This window comes from Pan paniscus, chromosome 22 (assembly GCF_029289425.2).
Source record: "Pan paniscus chromosome 22, NHGRI_mPanPan1-v2.0_pri, whole genome shotgun sequence".
In the NCBI taxonomy this organism is placed as follows: Eukaryota; Metazoa; Chordata; class Mammalia; order Primates; family Hominidae; genus Pan; species Pan paniscus.
The window spans coordinates 16360662-16373196 of NC_073271.2; the positions used below are offsets into that span (position 1 = coordinate 16360662).

Here is a 12535-nt window from a genome sequence, read left to right on the forward strand (position 1 = left end):
GGACCTGTGAATCAATTAAACCTCTTTCTTCATAAATTACTCAGTTTCAGATAGTTCTTTATAGCAGTGTGAAAACAGACTAATACAATATCCAACATCATACAAATCTTAAAAACGGAAATTTTCCTGTCATACAATTGTACTTTGCTGATAATATTTAACACTATTAGTTGTTTTTTAAACTTTGTTTAAATCTCTACCTTTTTTTCCAGGTTTCCTACCCTTTCCCCTTCACTTACAGTGTGTGTTTTTAAATTGAAGTTAAAAGTAGAAAAGATAAATTTTGCCTTTTAATTGAAATATTTTGTTTGTTGACATATATTGTTTTCTTTCTTATATTTGAGTTTATGTAGACCGTTTTTCTTTACTGTTTGTCTCAACTCTTTTGTTTTTCCTTTACTATATTACCTCCTTTGGGATTAATCAAGTTTTTTTAATTCCAATTTTTCCTATGTTACTATCAATATACATTTTTAACTACTGTATTATCCCAGCAACATGAATCTTTGACATATTATACCCATGTATAAATAAGAAAATTTACAACTTGTCAGATAATATTATGACCTTAAAACAGTTTACTCCTCTCACCATTTATGTGATTTTAAAAATTAATTTTATTTCTCTATATATTTAACACTTATGGGTGATCACCTGGTTCTTTTCTTCTTAAATATTAATTTACTTGTATTGTTACCATCTCTATTGTTCTTTATTTCTGTCTACATACTTATGCTTCCCTCCAGGATCATGTTCCTTCTGCCTAAAGTGGCACATTAATATTTTTTAAAAACAGGTCTACTAGGACATTTTTCAGCCTTGTATTATACCATGCTATAAATTTTATAAAGAGGGAGGGCCCTTTCCTCTTTTAGGGAGTGGCCAACATTTAACCTATTTCAGGAAAACATTAAAAATTAAACAGGGCAAGTACTTGTTTTTTTTTATTTTTTATTATACTTTATGTTCTAGGGCATATGTGCACAACGTGCAGGTTTGTTACATATGTATACATGCGCCATGTTGGTGTGCTGCACCCATTCACTCGTCATTTACACTAGGTTATCTCCTAATGCTGGACATATACTTGTTGATGGCTTACTTTTATTTCCTTAATTTTCTTTGCTTTTATGAAACAACCAACAACTTTCCTCTCATCCTACTCATAACAACTCTCCATTTACTAGTATCCACTCACAGAGATCAAAATTTGACATATCGACATTATATTTTTGACCTTGGTATTACTTAGGAAATGTTTTGGTCCACTTTGGATTGCTACCAAATAGAGTGGTGATTAAGTTTTAGCACATTTTGGATCTTGACAGTGGCCCAGTGTAGAGGTGGTGACCTACTTCCCAGCAGGGCAGACTTGAAGTCCAGATGAATGACTGTGGTAGATGATGGCTACGTGGAGTATAAGAAGCAAACATTCTTAGTATGCTTTTCTTGGAGAGAAAATTGTGCAGAGAAAATACATTTTCCTGATCCTTTCAGAAAAATTCTACCTCTGAAGGGAGTGGAGGTTGGAGAGTGAAGAGGTTGAAGTCTTCCCAAGTTGAGTGTTGTTTTTTTCTATGGGTAAATGTCTTTCTCTTACAGTAAAATATATACACAAGTCAGATAACACCTATCAGTAATACCTTAGATTATTTCTACAATGTAGGCTGCAAAGCATTAAAGGGTCAAGCAGTTTTCACAATTTAAACAATTTTACTTTTAATTAACAAAAAATGGTTTTACTTATTTACGGTGTGGCATGTGATGCTTCAATAAATTGATGCACTGTGGAATGACCATATCAGGCTAACAAATTTAACATATTTATTATCTCACATATTTACCATATTTTTTTTGCAGTGAGGAAACTTTTAAAATCTCCTTTCAGCAACTTTGAAATATATAATACATAAATATCAACTCTAGTCACTTCACTGCGCAATAATAGATCACCAAAAGTTATTCCTCTCATTTAACTGAAATTTGTGTCTTTTGAACAAAATTTTCCCTTTTCCCATCCATGTCCTCCCCATCCCTCAGGCTCTGGTAACCACAAATCTACTCTCTGCATTTATGAATTCAAATTTTTAATTCTGCATATAAGTGAGATCATGTGATAATTGTTTTTCTGTGTTTGGCTTATTTTACTTAGCATAATATCCTCCAGATTTGCTTATTTTGTTGCAAACCTTAAAAGCTTAATAGTATTCCATGCTCTCTCTGTCTCTCTGTGTTTGTGTGTGTGTGTGTGTATCTATGTGTTTCTGTGTGAATCACATTTAAAAAATGTATTTATCTGCTGATGGATACTTATGTTTCTTCCAAATATTGCCTACTGTGAATAATACTGGAGTGAATATAGGAGTGCAAACATCTCTTCACCATACTTATTTCAATTCATTTGAATATACCCAAAAATGGGATTGCTGGATTAGATGGTAATTCTATTTTTCTTTTTTTGTGGAACTTCCATAATATTTTTCCAAAGTATTTTTCAAAATGTAGACAGTTATATATACCAAAATATATGCATATATGAGTAGATATATACAGCATTGTGAAAAAGAGAACAAACATGGAGTGGGATCTATCTTACTTAATGTTACAAAAAAAAAAGAGAAGAAGGATTTTTCTGAGGAAGTAATGCCTGTTCCTATTTTATGTAGTAAATGAAAGTTCTTCAGGAGAAAAAAACTGAAAAAGAGTAAGTATAAAGCAGTTATGCCCAAAGAAATAAAAATACAAAATAGCCTGTGTTATTCCATTTGTGTCACTATAAACAAATACAGAGGCTGGAAAATTTATAAAGAAAAGCCATTTAATTGGCTCACATTCTGCAGGCTTCTACAAGAATAGTGCTGGCATCTGCTCAGCTTTGGGTGAGGTTGTCAGGGAGCTTATAATCATCACAGAAAGTGAAGAGAGAGCCACGGTCTCACGTGGAAAGAGGGGAGCAAGAGAGAGAGAGCGGGGAGGTGCCACACTCTTTTAGACAATGAGATCTCATGTGAACTCTGAGGGAGAACTCCCTCATTATTGTGAGGACAGCGTCAAGACTCATGAGTGATGTATTCCCATGACCCACACACCTCCCACCAGGTCCCATCTCTAACACTGGGGATGATTTTTCAACATGAGGTTTGGAGGGGATAAATATCCAAACCATATCGTAGCCCTACATGAAGTTTGGAATGCTCTCTGTATCTCTGGGCAGGTATGCCTTTCTCTCTGTCAGAGTGTCATTTTCTATTTCCATTCTCAACTCAGAAAGTGTGGACTTTAAAAATATATCTACTTTTTTTTTTCTGTAAACTTTCCCCTGAAACAAGAAGTTTCTTTTCCCTCTTTATATATACACCTGAAACATTTATCTTCTCATTTCTAGCAGGTCCTTTCTCCACATATGAATCTATATTTGCCTTTAATTTCACTCGGCCTATGGACACTTTAGTCTAAGCATATGAATTATACAAGAGTATCACTTTTCAAAATACATAAAAACAAATGAGCTATCCTCCCCTTGGTCTGGCACCTTTCCTAGCTCCCTGCTAATCCTCTCATGCGCACTTCTAGAAAGACTGCTTTATGCTTGCCTCCTTTACCTCCGCAGATACAGTAACTTTTCAATGCATTGTTCTTGGCCTTTCTATTTTCTGTAAACTGTTCTTGCAAATATATCTGATATGGTTTGGCTCTGTGTCCCCATCCAAATCTCATGTTGAATTGTATCTCCCAATGTTGGTGGAGGGATCTGGTGGGAAGTGACTGCATTATGAGGGCAGATTTCGCCATGCTGTTCTCATGATAGTGAGTTTAGTCTCAGGAGATCTGATGGTTTAAAACTGTATGGAACTTCCCCCTCATTCTCTCTCTCTCTCCTGCCACGATGTGAAGAATGTGCTTGCTTCCCCTCTACCTTACACCATGACTGTAAGTTTCCTGAGGCCTCTCAGTTATGCTTCCTGTTAAGCCTGTGGAACGGTGAGCCAATTAAATCTCTTTCTTCATAAATTACTCAGTTTCAGGTAGTTCTTTATAGCAGTAATACTCTGGGGCATACCTAAGTCTATATATATAACTAACATGCTAGAACAGGTCTAGAATTGCTTTGGTAGATAAATGAATAAATTAATATAGGGTGGACATTTGCCTTCTTTTGGTGAACTTTATACTTTGGGCATATACAACATTGCAATACAATTTACTAAAGAAACAAATCATGGTAGATATTCACTTTACTAACTTTACTTGTAATTCAACAACAAACCTATGATATTTTCTTTGTCAATCAAATAAACCCACCCCAAATTGAGTTATTTGAAGGAGAATGAATCATGCAGATGAATGGTGTGTTGTATGTGTCATGAGCTAAATCTCATTTTCAGAGATAACATTGGCAATGAATCTAGGGCAGTCTCTAAAATCCATTGTCTGTTGGCAGTGCTAGCTTTGAGCTCTTAAGGTAGTGGAGGTTAAATCTCCTTTGGACCACGAATTCTTTGCACTATGATAAAAGGATAAATTAAATCCTCATTTGGGGAGACTATTTTGATGATATCTATTCAAATTCATGTCTTTTGACTCAACAAGTACACACCTATTTGATTGTATTATAGATTTTCTTGCTCATTAGCCACAAATAAGAATAATTTTTGTTTATTGTTTAGCAGGATTCTAAAAACAGCACATTGGTGAAACAGTGGTAACTATATATTCATAATACAGAAAAATACTATGGGTCTTACAAACTGCTATCAAAGGTGTGTATTTATCTGGAGTCTCAAATAGCAAAATAACTCACTTCCAAGCTCGTGTAGGCTGTTGGTAGAATTTGTTTTCTTGAAGCTGTATGGCTGAGGGCTCTGGATCCATAAAGGTTGTCAAATGGAGGCCACCTTTAGTGCTTAGCCATTTATTTTTTCTGCCACGTAACGTTTTTCATAAGCAGACCCTCACCAAAACATCTCAGTTTGCTTCTTAAAGATCAACAGGACAAGGAGAGCTAGCAGAACAGTTTTACACAGTGTAATGTAATCACAGATGTGACATTGCTTTATGTGTGTCATATTCTGTTGGTTAGAAGCAAGTCACAAGTCTAGCTCACATTCTAAAGAAGGGGATTACACAAAGGCTTTAACACCAAGAGATTGAAAACCTTAGGGTCTGTCTGCCACAACAGAAAGAATCAAATATTAAGAGAGAAAAATATGTTCCATTTGCATATAGCACAGAGTGCCTAAAGAAAATACAGAAATGTGTTAATATTTATACAGGATGGTGATATATATAACTTAGTAAGTAAAAATCTGTAGCAATTGCATTGCATTTTAAAGGGAGTCTTAAATAACAAAAAACATTTGGTGACTAAGTACTAATGAAGTAGTATTGCTTGACTGTGACTCTGTGCCAATAATAAAATATTCCTTTCTGTAGGCTAATTTATTACTTATTTTTACAATAAAATATATTCTGTGTAATCAAATTGAAAACACATATTTTCAAACTAGTGATATGAGTGGATATGGTGACATTTTAATGGAGGTTACCATGCTTCATATAATTTAACCGAGGATATAATGTTATTATTTACATTACAACACCAATCTCAGTCCAGTAAATATGGAGTGGCATTATTTGTACACCTCCAGATTGTCACTGTTTAACCCCTCTGATGAAGTAATCAAGTGTCTGGTTTTCAACATTGTTTAAAATACTCTTAATGTCTCTAGATAGTGGAAATTAGGTTAAGCTGAAGCATCTTAAAGCTTCATAACACCAAACAGATGTTCTTAAAGCTTCATAACATCTTAAAGCTTCTTAACACCAAACACTATGATCAGGAGGTAGTGGTTCATTTCCACCCTATTTCCTCTTACCTTTCATGAACTCCATTCAAACGTATGCATGTTGCTGAGATATAGTATGGTGCTTAATATCGCTGGGGAAGGAAATAGAAAAATAATAACTACATTGCATTGAAATATGTGCAAGTAATAGTGTTCTAATAAAGGTTTAATATATTTTGTTGAATATGGAAAAATTGTGTAGTGTAAAACATTTTCCAAATTTTCTGTCTATTGTATTATATTTGTAAGATTTAAACTGGTGCTCCTTAGACTGTAAAACAAATACTGCCTTTCAAAAATAACTAAAATAATTAGATTGTGTTTTCAGATGAATTTTCTGTTGCTCATATAATTAAAAAACAGTCCAATAGAGTAAGAACTTCCAACTGAAAAAGAATAAAGGCATTGCCTATTGGAGTAACATATATACAGCTGTCTCTTGAGTAAAATACTGGAAAATAAAGATGCAAGTACCTCAATGACATAATACCTAACATTTTCTAGCACATTATAAAATGTAGTCTACAATTACGTGTATTATTATTTATCTCCTGCAATAATGTAAGCTTTGTAAATGTAGAAATTTCTGTCTATATTGTTCTCTGATATAAAACTACTGTTTAGAGTAGTGTTGAATACAGGGTATATATATATATATGTAACTTTTCCTAAAATTTCTAGATAGTTGCAAACTTTACAGTTTTAATAGTTTGTTTTTTAAAAAGCATAATTTACAAAGCATACATGTATGCCCTTCCTTCCTTCCCTTTCTTCCTTCCTTTCCTTCCTTCTTTCCTTCCTCCCTCCCTCCCTACTCGCTTGCTTTCTCTCTTTTCTTTTCATTTTCTTTCCTTCCTTCCTTCCCTCCCCCTCCCTCCCTTCATTCCTTCCTTCTCTCTCTCTCTCTCTCTCTCCTTTTATTTATTTTTTTTTGTGAGACAGGGTCTCATTCTGTCACCCAGGCTAGAGTGCAGTGGTGCCATCTTGGCTCACTGTAACCTCCACCTCCCAGGCTCAAGCAATCCTCACACCTCAGCCTCCCTGAGTAGCCTCCTGATTAGCCGGAGCTAGAGGAGCGTGTCATCACGCTGGCTAATTCTTGTAATTTCGGCTGGTCTGGAACTCCTGGGCTCAAGCAATCCACCTGCCTCTGCCTCCCAAAGTGCTGGGATAACATGTGTGAACCATCGCGCCCAGCTCAGCATGTATTCTTTTTAAATACAGCCCAGGTTTTCCCATTTACAGTTATTTGATGTTATGACTTGTTCAAATAATCAAGTTATTCTTAAATTTTGTTTTCTTTTTCATCTAAGCAAAAGTTTATGGATGTTATATCAACTACATTTCATGTGGGGCATGCTTCACTACTATATATATTTATTGGTAATTGGGCGACAGAGTGAGACTTCATCACACAAAAAAATCTAAATCTTTAGTAGTGTAATTTAAAAACAAGAATTTTATTTCCACACCAGCTTGAAGTCTGTGGTTTTAAAACAATTTCTTTTTAAGGTGTGCTTTACCTCAAAACTGGGAGGGTCTGTCTTTTATCTCAAACAAAACTACATGGAGAAAAGGTACTAAAGAAAGACAAATGCATTAGATAAATATTTTACCGTATAGTTGTCAGTAAACCAACTTAGAATTATCCTGCAGGGATTACATAAATAAATAAATACATAAATAAACAAACAAAATAAACACCTTTATGAACACTCCGACTGAGTGGAATATGTCTACATTCTTATAACTGCTTCAGTTCTAAAAGCCGGAGACACAGGAATCATTAAGAGGGGCTGAGTCAAGATGGCGGCCTGGAAGCAGCTCCTGCGCGCTGCTCTCCCAGGGAGGAGACAAAGGGCTGGTGAACACTGACCCTACAAGCTGATATCTAAGAAACCGTGTCGGACTCCATCAAGGCAGCAAGCCGACACAGAGAACAGCGAGGAGTGCAGCTGGGCAGCAGCCTGTCTGGGATAAACGCGGAGCCAGGAGAAGCTCCCCAACACAGGAAAGGGTGAGTAAGAGGCCCCTGAGGGCTTCACACTCTCCGCGGGAAGCTGTGTAAGGTTGCGAATGGAAGACCCCCCCCCACCGCCCCCCTTCCCCCCACCTGCCTCCCTGCACCCTCCCACCAGCTTCTAAACTGAGGCAGAGAGCCACCGGAAATGTTGCAGAGGCAGCTCTCAAGTCCAAGGGGACCTCCACAAGCCTTGGACCCTGGAACAGAGGCACCAGTGCCATCTCCCCAGTAGAGACTGCAGTCACAGTGCCCAGGAGCAGCAGGATTGTTCCCCTCCCTCCAGCCGCCAGCCGCCCCTCCGCCCTACACATGCCCAGGGTTCAGCGCCAGCTTCCAGCCCAGCAGCCCCACGTACGCCTGAACTTAGCTGCTGGGCGCAACCACTTGCTCCAGGAAACACCCCTCAGAGAGCAGACAGTGAGGTAGTCAGGCAACGCCCGCTAGAGCTTCCAGCCCAGCTTTCCTGCCCCTGAGAATTCATCCGGCAGGTGCAGTCTCTTGTTGTCCCAGGAAATCCCTGAATATCAGGAGGGGGTGACTCCGACCAACCCCACCTCTCCTAGCCAAGCAAGCCACACCTGCTAGAGCTTCCAGCCTAAGGGCCTTAACTCTCCCTGAAATCTGCTGAGCAGCACAGCCTCCTATAGCCCTGGGAAATACCCAGAGGGCAGGGTGAACAGCTCCACCCATCCCCGCCTTTAGCAGACGAATGGACCACACTCACTAGAGCTTCCAGCCCAGCAATCTTGCTTCTGCCCGAATTTGCATGCGCAACCCTGTGTTCTCCTGGGAAGCACCCGGGCAGCAGATTAGGTGACCCCCACCCACAACGCCCCTGCAGATCCCAGCCGACCAGGACTTGTTGGCTTGGGCAGTACCCAGGCAGAGAGAAGCCCTAACTTTCAGATCACTGAGAGTGAGGTGCCCAGCTTTGCAGGCTGGTTGAGGAGCAGGCATGTGTCTCCCTCCCAGCATCCAATGGGTAAGGATATGACTTGTCTGCCAACCAGCCTCTGCCTTAGTGAACCCCGTGGGCCAGAAAACCTAGCAAAATAAACCTAGGCACAGAGTCAGTAATTGGAGGAGGTTCCTCCAAGGCCCAGAAGCGGACTACGTGAGGGAGTCATCGCTCTCTTCCCCTGCACCACAGAACTCTACTGACCAACTGCAGAGGAAGAGCCTCTCTGCTGCCTAACATTCCCATGTCTTTGGCTTGTGTTCTCATTCCTTTGACATTTTTATTTTTTTTATTTTTTATTTTTATTATTATACTTTAAGTTCTGGGATACATGTGCAGAACGTGCAGGTTTGTTACATAGGTATACACTTGCCATGGTGGTTTGCTGCACCCATCAACCCGTCATCTACATTAGGTATTTGGCCTAATGCTATCCCTACCTAGCCCCCCCACCCCCAAACAGGCCCCAATGTGTAATGTTCCTCTTCCTGTGTCCATGTATTCTCATTGTTCAACTCCCACTTATGAGTGAGAACATGCCGTGTTTCATTTTCTGTTCCCACGTTAGTTTGTTGAGAATGATGGTTTCCAGCTTCATCCATGTCCCTGCAAAGGACATGAACTCACCCTTTTTAAGGCTGTATAGTATTCCATGGTGTCTATGTCCCACATTTTCTTTAACTTAACCAGTCTATCATTGATGGGCATTTGGGTTGGTTCCAAGTCTTTGCTTTTGTGAACAGAGCTGCAATAAACATACGTGTACATGTGTCTTTACAATAAAATGATTTAAAATCCTTTGGGTATATACCCAGTAAGGGGATTGTGGGTCAAACGGTATTTCTGTTTCCAGATCCTTGAGGAATTGCCACACTGTCTTCTACAATGGTTTAACTAATTTAAACTCCCACTAACAGTATAAAACTGTTAGTTCTCCATATCCTCTCCAGCATCTGTTGTTTTCTGACTTTTTAATGATTGCCATTCTAACTGGCATGAGATAGTATGTCATTGTGCTTTTAATTTGCATTTCTCTAATGACCAGTGATGGTGAGCTTTTTTTCATCTGTTTGTTGTCCACATAAATGTCTTCTTTTGAGAAGTGTCTGTTCATATCCTTCTCCCACTTTTTGATGGTGTTGTTTGTTTCTTCTTATAAATTTGTTTAAGTTCTTTGCAGATTCTGGATACTAGCCCTTTGTCAGATGGATAGATTGCAAACATTTTCTCCTATTCTGTAGGTTGCCTATTCACTATGATGATAGTTTCTTTTGCTGTGCAGAAACTCTTTAGCTTAATTAGATCCCATTTGTCAATTTTGGCTTTTGATGCCCATGCCTATGTCCTGAATGGTATTGCCTAGGTTTTCTTATAGGGTTTTTATGGTTTTAGGTCTTATATGAAAGTCTTTAATCTATCATGAGTTATTTTTTATATAAGGCATAAGGAAGAGGTCCAGTTTCAGTTTTCTGCATATGGCTAGCCAGTTTTCCCAACACCATTTATTAAATAGGGAATCCTTTCCCAATTGCTTGTTTTTGTGAGGTTTGTCAAAGATCAGATGGTTGTAGATGTGGGACGTTATTTCTGAGGACTCTGTTCTGTTCCATTGGTCTATATATCTGTTTTGGTACTAGTACCATGCTGTTGTGGTTACTGTAGCCTTGGAGTATAGTTTGAAGCCATGATCAAGTTGGCTTCATCCCTGGGATGCAGGGCTGGTTCAACATATGCAAATCAATAAATGTAATCCATCACATAAACAGAACCAATGACAAAAACCACATGATTATCTAAATAGGTGCAGAAAAGGCCTTCGACAAAATTCTACAGCCCTTCGTGCTAAAAGCTTTCAATAAACTAGGTATTGAAAGAATGTATCTCAAAATAATAAGAGCTATTTATAACAAATCCACAGCCAATATCATACTGAATGGGCAAAAGCTGGAAGCATTCTCTTTGAAAACCGGCATAAGACAAGGATGCCGTCTCTCACCACTCCTATTCAACATAGTATTGGAAGTTCTGGCCAGGGCAATCAGGCAAGAGAAAGAAATAAAGGGTATTCAAATAGGAAGAGAGGAAGTCAAATGGTCTCTGTTTGCAGATGACATGATTGTATATTTAGAACACCCCCATCACCTCAGCCCCAAATCTCCTTAAGCTGATAAGCAACTTCAGCAAAGTCTCAGGGTACAAAATCAATGTCAAAAATCACGAGCATTCCTATACACCAATAATAGACAAACAGAGAGCCAAATCATGAGTGAACTCCCATTCACAATTGCTACAAAGAGAATAAAATACATAGGAATACAACTTAGAAGGGATGTGAAGGACTTCTTCAAGGAGAACTACAAACCACTGCTCAAGAAAATAACAGAGGACACAAATGGAAAAACATCCCATGCTTATGGATAGGAAGAATCAATATCGTGAAAATGGCCATACTGCCCAAAGTAACTTATAGATTCAGCGCTATGCCCATCAAGCTACCATTGACTTTCTTCACATAATTAGAATAACAACTACTTTAAATTTCATATGGAACCAAAAAAGAGCCTATATGGTTACAATATAGGCTAAGACAATCCTAAGTAAAAAGAACAAAGCTGGAGGCATCCCTTGACATTTTTATTTGCAGAGCATAAGTGTTTAATTTTAATCAAATCTAAATAATCGATTTTTTTTTTCATGGAGCATGCTTTTGGAGTAGTTTCTGAAAAGTCACTGCCATGCCACAACTGATAGAGTTTCTCTGTGCTATCCTCTAGGAATTTTATTGTCTTGTGTTTTACATTTAGGTGTATGAAAAATACATCTAGAGGTAATTTTTGTGAAAGGTGTATGGTCTGTGTCTAGATTAATATTTTTGCGTGTGAAGGTCTAGTTGTTCCCTCACCATTTATTGAAAAGATTACCCTTTCATCACTTTTATTACTTTTGCTCCATTGTCAGAGATCAGTTGATGATATTTGTATGGTTTCATTTTTGGGCTATTATGTTCCATTGATCTATTTGTCCATTCTTTCACCAATTCCACACTGTCATGATTACTTTAGTTTAATAATGAATCTTAAAGTTAGGTAATGCCAGTCTTCCAACTTTGTTCTCCTTTAATAATTTGCCATCTAATTTTCCTCTTTTGTCTCTCAATACAAGCTGAAGAATCAGTTTGTGATACCCACAAAGAGCCTGCTACGATTTCTATTGGAATGGCACTCAATCAAGTTGAGAAGAACTGACATCTTAACAATATTGAGTTGTCCTATCCATTCACATGGAATAACTCTCCACTTATTTAGTTTTTCTATAATGTATTTTATCAGAGTTATGTAGTTTTCTTCGTATAGATCTTGTACATTTCTTAAACTTATATATGCATAAGGATTTATTTTGGGGAGGTACAAAAGTAAATGGTATTTTATTTTTATTCTTAAATTGCACTTGTTCATTTCCGGTAAATAGGAAAGCAGTTGGCCTTTGTATATTAATCACGTACCCTGCAACCTTGCTATAATCACTTATTAGTTTCAGGAGTCTTTTGACTGTTCTTTTATATTTTCTACATAGATAATAATGTCGTCTACATCTGAAGATAGTTTTCTTTCTTTCCAGTCTGTAACTATATGTCTTGTCTTGTCTTATCGGATTAGTGAGGGCTTCCGGTATGATGTTGTAAAGAAGCGGTAAATGGACATCCTTGCC

At 37.8% G+C, this 12535-nt stretch overlaps 1 long non-coding RNA gene across 1 annotated transcript; it reads right to left on the reverse strand.

The window, feature by feature from the left end:
• Positions 1 to 659: 659 nt before the first annotated feature.
• On the reverse strand, positions 660 to 7675 carry LOC130541104 (uncharacterized). Its single transcript, XR_008955136.2, has 3 exons — positions 7551 to 7675; positions 5877 to 5938; positions 660 to 1407 (listed from the first exon to the last, which is right to left on the reverse strand). It is a non-coding gene; the product is annotated as an uncharacterized LOC130541104 (long non-coding RNA).
• Between the last annotated feature and the right edge of the window lie 4860 nt (positions 7676 to 12535).